At 41.4% G+C, this 10,354-nt stretch overlaps 1 pseudogene; it reads left to right on the top strand.

Moving 5' to 3' along the window:
• The first annotated feature begins 484 nt into the window (after window positions 1-484).
• Window positions 485-10,094, top strand: LOC148026576 (uncharacterized; annotated as a pseudogene).
• The last annotated feature ends 260 nt before the right edge of the window (window positions 10,095-10,354 follow it).

Here is a 10,354-nt window from a genome sequence, read left to right as displayed (position 1 = left end):
CTTGTCGTACGATTCATTCTCTTTCCATGTAGCAGGACTGACCTTGCGACCATAGGACAATTGAAGATTGATCTATGACTCTCTCCCCATTAAAGGATTCATCAAATGATTGATTCTACATGTTGCTATGGCAAAAAAACTAGTCGCCTATATTGAAACCCTAAAGGTAGCCATAGCCAGTTCACTTGAAGCTCATTTTTCCTTCATTTTCTCACTCTTGTCACTTGGACCGTCACATTGACACTCTGATATGATTAATCACTAAAGTTTCTAGCAAGTCTACTCATCAAATCAGCAAAGAGGGAAGATTTGGAAGACCTAAAGAACAATATCAAAATTCAAACTAGTATCTCTTGATACTACACTGCCATTTCTTGTGTCTTTTGACACATTCAAAGCTTGCTCATTACTGACCTAAACATGAGAATTCTAGTGTTGATTTGCTGCCATTCTAGTCATTCAACATGGGAAAAGATTCACTGACATGTCGCTTCAAAGGAGTCAGGTTTCATACCTGGCAAACATGAATAAAGCTGATCCTGATGAAGAAGGGCTTATGGGCAATTACTAGTGGTTCGGAGAAGAAGCCTTGAGATGTTCTCTTGCAGCAGCTTGGCAGAAAAGTGATGAAAAGGCTCAAGCCATCATAAATCTTGAGTTGGATGACACTTATATTCACCATGTGGATACCTGTGACACATCCCATGACACCTGGAAAAGATTGGACACTCTGTTTGGTGCATAGTCAAAGTCTTCAAAGTATTGATTTTTGAGACTAGACATGAAACCTAACACATCCCTTGCAACACATCTGAATTACATGGACATTCTCTTAACCCAGCTTGCAGGGATCAACATTAAAATGGATGAAGATGTATGCTTTGGCGTTTTGCTAAAAAAATTGCCTCCAGACTATGATAATGTCTCCATTGCTTTAATCAACATGCCAAATCCTAAACTTGTTGACATTCAGAACTCTTTGTTAGAATAGGAAAAGAAGATAAAAAATAAAGAAGAGCCAAGTACTTCTAAGGATGAACAAGTATTGTAAGTCAAAACAAGTACAAAGGCAAAAAGGACCAACTAGTTTCTGACTTTTGCAAATGGACTGGACATATGAAAAGTTCTGTCATGCTAGGAAGAGATATTAGAAGGCGACCTTGCAGTTGTGAAGGAAAATGGGGATCATGAAGATGAATAAGAAGAAGAAGAAGACCATTAGGAGCAGAAGGACAAGCCTTGCCAGTCCTTCTATTCCCACTACTTTGATCAACTCTTTTAAGTCTTGTATGAACTTGCCGTAGTGCTCCTTTCATAAGGTTTGTAAATCTCCTCATGTAACTTATGGGACTATAGTCACTGTACACTTTGTGAAGCCTCTGGATTTGGTGCCCACACTTAGCATTGTTTGCAACAACCTCTAGTTGATCACCATGTTTGTGGTGTGCCCACACTTTGTAGGTGGTTATTCACTAAAGCCTCTACACACTTTGTGCCCTCTTGGTTGTGATTGAGGAGGGGTATTGAGAGTTTGGAAATCACACCAGTTTGTATGCCTCTTCTTATGGAGCATTGGGCAAGGGAAATGCAACCAGTCTAGGAAGAGGTGCATGAATCCCATAGGCATAGTAGAGAAAAAGGGAACCATCATGAGCCTATAAAGCATTGTACTTTCTTATCATTTGAATATATGATATTTTCCTTTGTCCTTTCAATCAAGTGTTAGTGTCATTTCCCATATACAAAAGATTGTGTTTATGAATCCAAGTATTTAATCTTGGAACAACCTAATTCACTTATGTGACAATCATTGTTCTTTTTTATGTCTTAATGAGTTTAGTCTTTGTCTTTCAACCTCCATAGCCATGCTTTAGATCCATGTTTTTCAACAACTCCAAGATGGGTCATGATATGCATGATTGGACGATAAATCATCTCTTAAGTTTATGAAAAGCATCACTTGCATTCTACCTTTTGACCCGCTCTTTGTCATCATGACCTGATTTGACTTGCTTCTTGATATATCCACAACTACATGGAGTTGGGCTCATTGAAGCTTCATGCTGTCCACAATTATAAAAAGCAAGACTTTCCTTTGATTTACCTAGTCGAGCTTGATATGTCAACACTATCTCTTAAGCTAAAAACCAACTTTTGCATCCCAATGTTGTTTAAAATCACTGAATCTTCTCTACTGTGAGGGCCTTAGTAAAGATATCCACAATGTACTCATCTATGGTTACATATATAAGATTGAACCACTCAATGTTTGCAAAACCACCTAGGGAGGGGCAACCTTATCATTGCTACCAATCAACTATAAAGCCATGCTTCCCCCTAGGTTTTGCATAGGGTGACTCTAGCTGCCATTATATATATAAAAAGAGAGAGAGAGAGAGAGAGAGAGAGAGAGAGAGAGAGAGAGAGAGAGATGGCATCGGATGGTGGCGGCACATTGCATGAGATGGAGTTGACTAGTTGTGCCATACAAGCTTGTGGCAATTTGGGGAGGGACTAGTAGCACGGATGGTGGTGGCACATTGCATGAGATGGATTTGACTAGTTGTGCCAATGCCATATCTCTCTCTCTCTCTCTCTCTCTCTCTCTCTCTCTCTGCAAACACATCATGCGTAGGTCCACTAGCAATAGTAGTATCGTGAAATTCCATTTTTAGCATATGTACTTTATGAAGAGTCCCTTTCAACAGAATAGGCAACTTCTACTACCGTCCTTGAGGACATAGTATCGCCACCCATTGAGAAGGGGTTGGCCTACCCCTGCCCACGTCAACTACAACCCCGTCACTTCTTACATCTAGTTGTCAACCTTGCCACATCATCCTCCCTCCTTACTAGATCAATATATGGTATTCCCACCACCATCACAATCACCACCAAGTTGAAAGGGATGCAGGAGTCATCCTCCCTCCTTACTAGATCAATATATGGTATTCCCACCACCATCACAATCACCACCAAGTTGAAAGGATGCAGGAGATGCGGGATTTGTAAACATCATCTCGTGCTTTAGGACATGGATTTGATGGTCCATTTCTCATTCATTGATTTCATGTGTTCTTGATTTCTTCTTCATCCCTTTCATTAATGGTCTCCAGATTTGGTCTGGATACTCCTCTTCTCTACGTTTAGCTGCTAATCTTGATCTCCATCTGCGATGTGGGCGCTGCAGCTATGGATGTGGCGGCCAACCCTATCATTACTGCATGACTTATGATCTCTATCTTGCATTTGCCTTTGTAGCCCGCCGTCGATGACCCTGCATTGGTCTTCTATAGTCGTTCGTCTCTCATCCTTGCCTTTCATCGCTGCGGACTGTCGCAATCGTTTTCTTGTATTTGCCCGTCAACCTTGTCTTGCGTCTCATCGACCTACTCGACTTTGCCTTTGCAGCTGCCCATTTCATGTGATCATGTTAAACACTCGATTTTATTGGGCATATTCGACCAAAGTATCCCAAGCACTCATTTATACTATCTTGTTCGCTTCCCTCCATTTCATCATCAAATGGCTGCTCCACGTTCCAACACTGACAGGTTGCTCCAATGGAGCGCAGTTATTAGGAAAGCTTGGTTTGTCCAGAATTGAATATGATATCTTGCTTTAGGATCCACTTCTCATCCCTTCACAACCATATGTTCTTTCAGCTCGTTTGGAATGAAGATAATTTTAAGGAAGCAATCTTCAAATGGGATGCTCATGACCCCAAAATATATTGGATGCTTCTTCAATATCTCAAATGAAGTTCTACCAATGGTAACCTCACATGGAACATCTTCTGAGGTGTGGGAGAAGCAAAACCTCAAGTATGATGCTCCCTCAACTAAGCAGACTATCTCTCTCTATGGTAAGCTTCAGACCATCCAACCCAGATTTAAGACCAGCTTTGTAATGTGCAATCTACTCTACTCGAAGCTCACTTGTTGGGAACTCTCCTCAATGAGTTACTTTCTAAGTATGATGATGTGGCAAATGCCTTACGAGTCCAGATGTCATCAACTCCAATCAATTTTCAAAATATGATATGCATGTTATTATATGAGTCTACACTCAAGTTATTAGGAGGTTGCCATCCCAATCTATTGGCATCCCTGATCAAGCATTCCCCACTTGAGAGAAGGGGCGTGACACAAAGGAGATGGAGAAGGCAATGCTACTTTTGTGATAAGAAGAGGCATCTCTACAAGGATTATAAGAAGCTAGTAGCATTGTCAAATCAAGAATCAAAGGGAATGGCTTATACCAACTCTTCATCATCCTTAGGTTAAACAACGAGCGATGTTTTGCTCCTAGTCTATTCCCATATGATGGGATCCCCTTAGTAGCCATAGGTGGGATTCAAGTGGGGAGTTGATGGTCATCATGTGCTTTCCAATGAGCCAGTTTTGGCAATTCAACACCCATTAGCACCATCTTGTGGATGCCAAGGCAATTCAACACCCATTAGCACCATCTCGTGGATGCCAAGGTGGTGATAATGGGCCAAGCTATATTCATCATTCGCCTCATCTCAGTGAGATGCAACACGAGAGACCATGATAGCTCTCCAATTGTATATGCTCAGGGAGCCATATATATGGTTCCATGTAGGGCCACTTCACAATCCATTCATTTGGGCATATCCAAAAGATTCCCCAGATATTCTATCACCCTCCTCTTCCTAGGTCTTGCATTCGAGTAGAGGTTGTGCTAATTGGTCAAGGTATATTCATGGTTTGTCTTGCCTTTGTTATGAGTATGATTGATCACAAGCTTGGATTCAAAGACTTGCTTGCATACAAGACAAGACAATACAAGACTATACTAGGAAAAAGACTTGAATTGTAGAGACCAAGGCCTTCTCTAGCTTGAGCATCTGTGTCAACCTCAATGGATGATACATGAGAGCTCATCAATAGCTCTCCAATTTAATTTGCTAGAAATTTCTTCAAGAAACTTCTAAAATTTCAAGACAAGACCAAGGCCTTCTCTAACTTGAGCATATGTGACAACCTCGGTAAATGTTGCATGTGAGCTCCTCAACAGCTCTTAAGGGGGTCATGTACATTGTTGCATGGTACGTTGGCTTCACAATCTCCTTCTTTAAGTGTATTCATAGCTTTCCCAAATTTCTTGTCACCTTCTCTTCCTAAGTCTTGCGATCAAATATTGTTAGCTATTAGAGGACTTTGGGCGACTCTTTGGCAGAGTCAAGGCACAGTACTCCCTTGTTTGTTTTTCGAGACAATAATGTCACCAAGGGTGCAAAAGGAGCGTGTGTTAGAGACAAATATCAAGAAAATACGTAAATTTCCAGAGATTGAGGTTAGAAGATCATTTATTAGTCAACATAGAAAAATCCAAAGACAGTATTGGTAGTGTCTCAGATACTATGCTTTTAGATACCAAGCTTTAGAGTGCACATGCTTTGGGGTGAAGGCCAATCAGCAGTAGGAAATTCATCAGACTCCATCAATAGACAAGGGAAACTTCACCACAATTTAGTGTTGCCAAGGTAGGCATCAGTCCCAATAGCCCTAATCAAGAGCAAGTACACCAAATGCACCCCCAGTTAGCACGACTCCTTATAACAACAAGCTCCCCTCCAGCAAGAGTGCTGTCACACCCACCCCCCATTGTCATCACCACATCTCCCCATCACCACCGTCAACTCAATTCCCTACGAGCCCATCACTTTTGAACACCAAGCCTCGTATTACACACACATTGGAGAATGATGTTCACTCAACATGAGGATGTTCATTAGTTAGAGGCACACATGTCTTTGGACAAGGATGGCTTCATTAGAGTTTAATGAACCAAGGTACATGACCCAATATCCCCAGGCACATCAAATGTGCCCCCCATCGGCACAGCCCCATGCAGCAGCAACCTCCTCCGCAACTAGAGCATCGTCACCCCTTGCCCCCCATCATCACCACATCCCACCCTTGTCCTAGCTTCCCACACCCCACCTTCCATCCGATCACCCCCATCCTCTCTACTTCCCCATAATGTAATCCTCAATTGAGTGGACCATCTTATCACAAGCAAGAAACCTCACATGCACCCCCCCTCCCCAAACCACCCTTTGTAAGCAATGATGAGCCTCATGTCCTCATGAGTTGTGACTTTTCCTCTACATCAACAAAGTGGCCCTTCACTCCTAGGGGTAAACATTGCAGGCCCCCAAGAGGCCATGCCTTTCCACACCATCCCCAACTCTTACCACAAGATTCTTATCATTGCATGCCTTGGTTATATAAGAGTTGCAAGGCATGAGGAGTTTCCATTTTCACTAGAAATGGGCGTCTTTGTAATTCATAAGTCTTGAAATGTCAAGATGCACATATTGGCTCCCCTAGATGGGCCAAAATACTCCTTTCTCTAGGCATTCCCCTCTAACAGACGGGCTAGGACCAAGTCGAGGTCATCAATGACCAAGTGATGAAGCATGTTTCCTAGTACAAGGTAAGAGCTACTTTCAAATCAACAACCCAAGTGCAATGCTACTTGCTCCACCCTATGATGGCATGTGCACTACCTTTCAACATGAAACCCACGTGCCATGATCTAACCATCTTTTGTCCTATACTTGATCACCACCTACCATTGCTTGCATACCTAACTTTCACGTACTTGTGCTCACTACACAAATGATGTTGTCCAATGCCTGATAGAATTATCACCTGAGATTCACCACCACCACCTCTCCTTCTAACCTACTCCACCTTTTATCTTCAAATTTTTCTAATCCCCTTTCTCCACAACAACATTCCACCCATCGATTGATTAGCAACTCACTTGAGAGGTTTTTGAGAATGAACATAATGAAGACCTTAGGTTCAGTGCATTCCAATGTTGCTCATTGATAGGTAACATCAATCGGTGTAAGTCAATTCGTTTTCTTAAAAGCCCCAAGTCTAATAGTAATTAGGACATCCAATAGGGATTCAAGTGGTTAACCAAGGGAGGGAAAGACAATAAGGTAACCTTGGATTCCATGTGGGACTAGGCTTCTTAATAGCGTGGCAATTTGTAACAATGCTAGATTCCATCCGACGAAATTTGACCTACTAGAGCACGGCCCACCTCTCCCTTGTTGGTAGGGCTTTAGTGATTAGAACATCCACTTGGAATTTAGATCGGTGACCAAGGGAGGGACAGAAAATAAGGCACCTTGGATTCCATATGGGACTAGACTTTCTAACAACCTAGTAGTTCGTAAGAGTGCTAGACTCCATCTGATGAAAGATGACCTATTGAAGCACAACCCACCTCTCCATCGTTGGTAGGGCTCCACTGATCACTAGTTGAATTGGGACCTATGACAATGGCTCTAGACAACCTCAACATGAATTAGGCCTCATAATGCAGCACACATGGGGAAAAACATAATATTATGGATGCTTCTTGCTAGACCTTTTGGTGATGCCTACATAATGTCTAAGAAAAGTCTCCTTCTTCTTATGGCTTGTAGTGTGGGGGGTCAAGCAATTAGTAGCTAGTTGGCCTAGATGCAACAATATGGAGTTTGCAAGTGATGCATAATGCAACTCTTGGAGACTCCAAAGTGCTACTTATGGTCATGCAAGGCAATGCAATTGATGTGGAGAGGTGCCTACTATTTGCTCCATTGAGTAGTGCCTAGATTGGTGTGTATCTCACAGGGACATTCTATCAACAGTAAGTCGGCCAGGACCACCACTTACTATATGAGACAAAGGTATATAATCAATCATCATCGAGTTGGCTCATGTGCCATGACAAGCCTAGAGTCTTTGCCCAACCACCACATACTGGAGCCTAGGACATCATAATCAAAAGTACAGGAGCTCAATGGGAGCCTCGTAGGATGGCACATTTGGAAGGCATGCTATGAGATGTTGAGTGGTTAGAGCCTATCAGATTATATTGCCTTTGGTAGACCATCATGTACTCACTCTGGCAGCTAGGAGCAACTAAAAGGAGACTCGACAATGACGAGAGCTTTAGCAACAATTTCTTCATTGCTTGGGGTAGCCATGTACCAATTTTGAACCTTACAAGATGGCCATCCTCAATGGTGTTGCATTCCTCTGATCCTTCCCAAACCACCCTGAGAGGCTTGCATATATGAGTAGGTTTTGATATGCAATTAACTCCAACTAGACTCTTGAGCATTTGAGCTTCATCATGTAACTTCTGAGTAATATATTTGACCACATCTTTTTTTACAAAAACAAAGAAAAAAACTATGTAGAGACAATATTGGCAAGCCCCCTCAGTATTAATGTAGAAGTACAATGAAGCCAATGAGTAGCTTTTTGAAATTATTTCTGGGGGATCAAGGGGTGCTCCTAGTACAAATTTCTACAGACTGTTTTATTTTACAACCATAGCAGCTACAGTCAGCTTGGTCAAGAGATATAAGTATTTCCAAGGCAATACTTTGATGAGAAATACTATAGATGCTCACCCAAAGTTCATCATCAACTAAACTAAGTGTAAATCTAACCAGGAAATATGTATAGCCAGATGGATATTGTACATCATCGTAAAGGCATGTACCCCAATGTTATGCTACGGGAAAAGAGCTTGCAAATTATAAGTACAAATTACAGTCATTTTAGTCAAAAGCACATTGAAGTCATAAGGCTATATGCAGATGAGAATATCCTCACTTGATATAGTTCTATGAGGGCTGGTTGTAGTATAAATCTACATTGCTACCCACAAGCAAGTTAAGTCAAGAAACAGAGACATGAGAATGCTGCATCAATGAGTCCACCTAATTAGATCCATTGGGTATATACTCTAGAAATTGATCAAGGGTCAATTGATTTTGCATTGATGCAAGCAATGGTAAGTATAGGTAAGTCCATAGTTGATGATATTCAGGAGTATGCTATTGAAGGAGATACTCCAATGGCTTGAATTTTGGGGCAGTTTGAGACATATGAAGAGGAGTAGACAAAGTAGCAAATATATGAAAAGGAGCAAATTGGCTAGAAAGACTCAAAAATTATGATTGAGCATCATCCTAAAAGAGCAAAGGTTCTAGGTTTTGGTGCAAGTGGTAGAGTTGAAGAGGAGGAGGCTAGCCAAAAAGATTGGCAAATTGTGACTAGGAGTTGTGCTAAAGAGGCAAACCTCACGGTTGCAATTCTACTATAGGTGGTAGAGCTATTGGGGGTGATTCTAGTACAAGTAGTGGTGGTGCTGAGGTACATGGCTCCACTAATTGGGATGGCTCTAGTACAGATGGTGGAGTAGAGAGAAATGACCTTGGGGATATTGGCCAAGGCTCTAAAGGAAGTGAACCTAAGGATAAGATTGATGGTCCATCTCATTTAATCTCCATGAAATATAATACTTTCAAAGTGCAACTTGCTTTTGATTTGCTATCTAAAGGTGTCTCAAGCAGAGGTATTCACATAAGGGAGAGGTCTGGTATTTTTTAACAAAAAGTTATGGGTTACATTCAAAGGTTGTATGACCTGCAAAGTGAGCATGCATGAGGTTTTGTGAGTCTTTTTCACAGGACATAAATATCTTCCCTAGTCTCTTTTGCATTTGAGGGCATTGTTCCAAAGGTGGGAGAAAGTTGTCAAAGGAGCTTGCCTTTTATGCATGCACCTCCATCCACCATGCATATGAGTTGCCCTTGCATTACAAAATTGGAAGGTATATTGGGGACTATATCTCTATTTTGGAGTTCAATGTGGATGTGGAGGTCTTGCATGGGGCTAAAACCTCCTGTTGGAGATATCAAGGCTTTTGATGTACACTAATTCTCTAGATCGTGTGGAGAGTGGAAATAATTTTGCATTGGTGACATGGCCCAAGATCCAAGGTTGAGAGTGAAGGTTCCGATCCACTCATATGACATGATAATCAGACCTATATGTAAGTCGTTAGATAGAGCAATTGATATGGTTGTCATGTCAGATCCGATAGGGACAACATGCAATCACTTTTTAACACAAGTTACTTTTTGTAGTTCAAGTTCGTCACATTGGTTGAAGCCCTGTTTTACGAGGGTCTTTGAGAAGCGCAAAGAGCTTTTAGAATCAAAATTAGTATGCGAGGATGCTTTTGACAAGGACCTTGTTTGACATAAATACAATATGAAGAATGATACAATCTTAGGGTGTAGGCTTGATATATGATGTAACTAACTTCAAAACTTACACTTGATCTGCCCTTTAATTAGACCTCTTCTTTATGTAGATATCTCTATCTGAGATATCTTGAGGTAGTGTATAAAAAACAAGCTACACTTTGAAAGTATTATCTTTCATAGAGGTAAAAGAAGTTGGAACATCAAATTTAGCCTTAGGTCCACCATCTTAGAGGCTTGGTTAACTGTACTAGG

This window comes from Lygodium microphyllum, chromosome 13 (assembly GCF_053477565.2).
Source record: "Lygodium microphyllum isolate KBCC chromosome 13, Lygodium_microphyllum_v1.1.10, whole genome shotgun sequence".
NCBI lineage: Eukaryota > Viridiplantae > Streptophyta > Polypodiopsida > Schizaeales > Lygodiaceae > Lygodium > Lygodium microphyllum.
The sequence above is the reverse complement of the archived record's forward strand: the minus strand, read 5'-3'. Positions and strand labels throughout refer to the sequence as shown.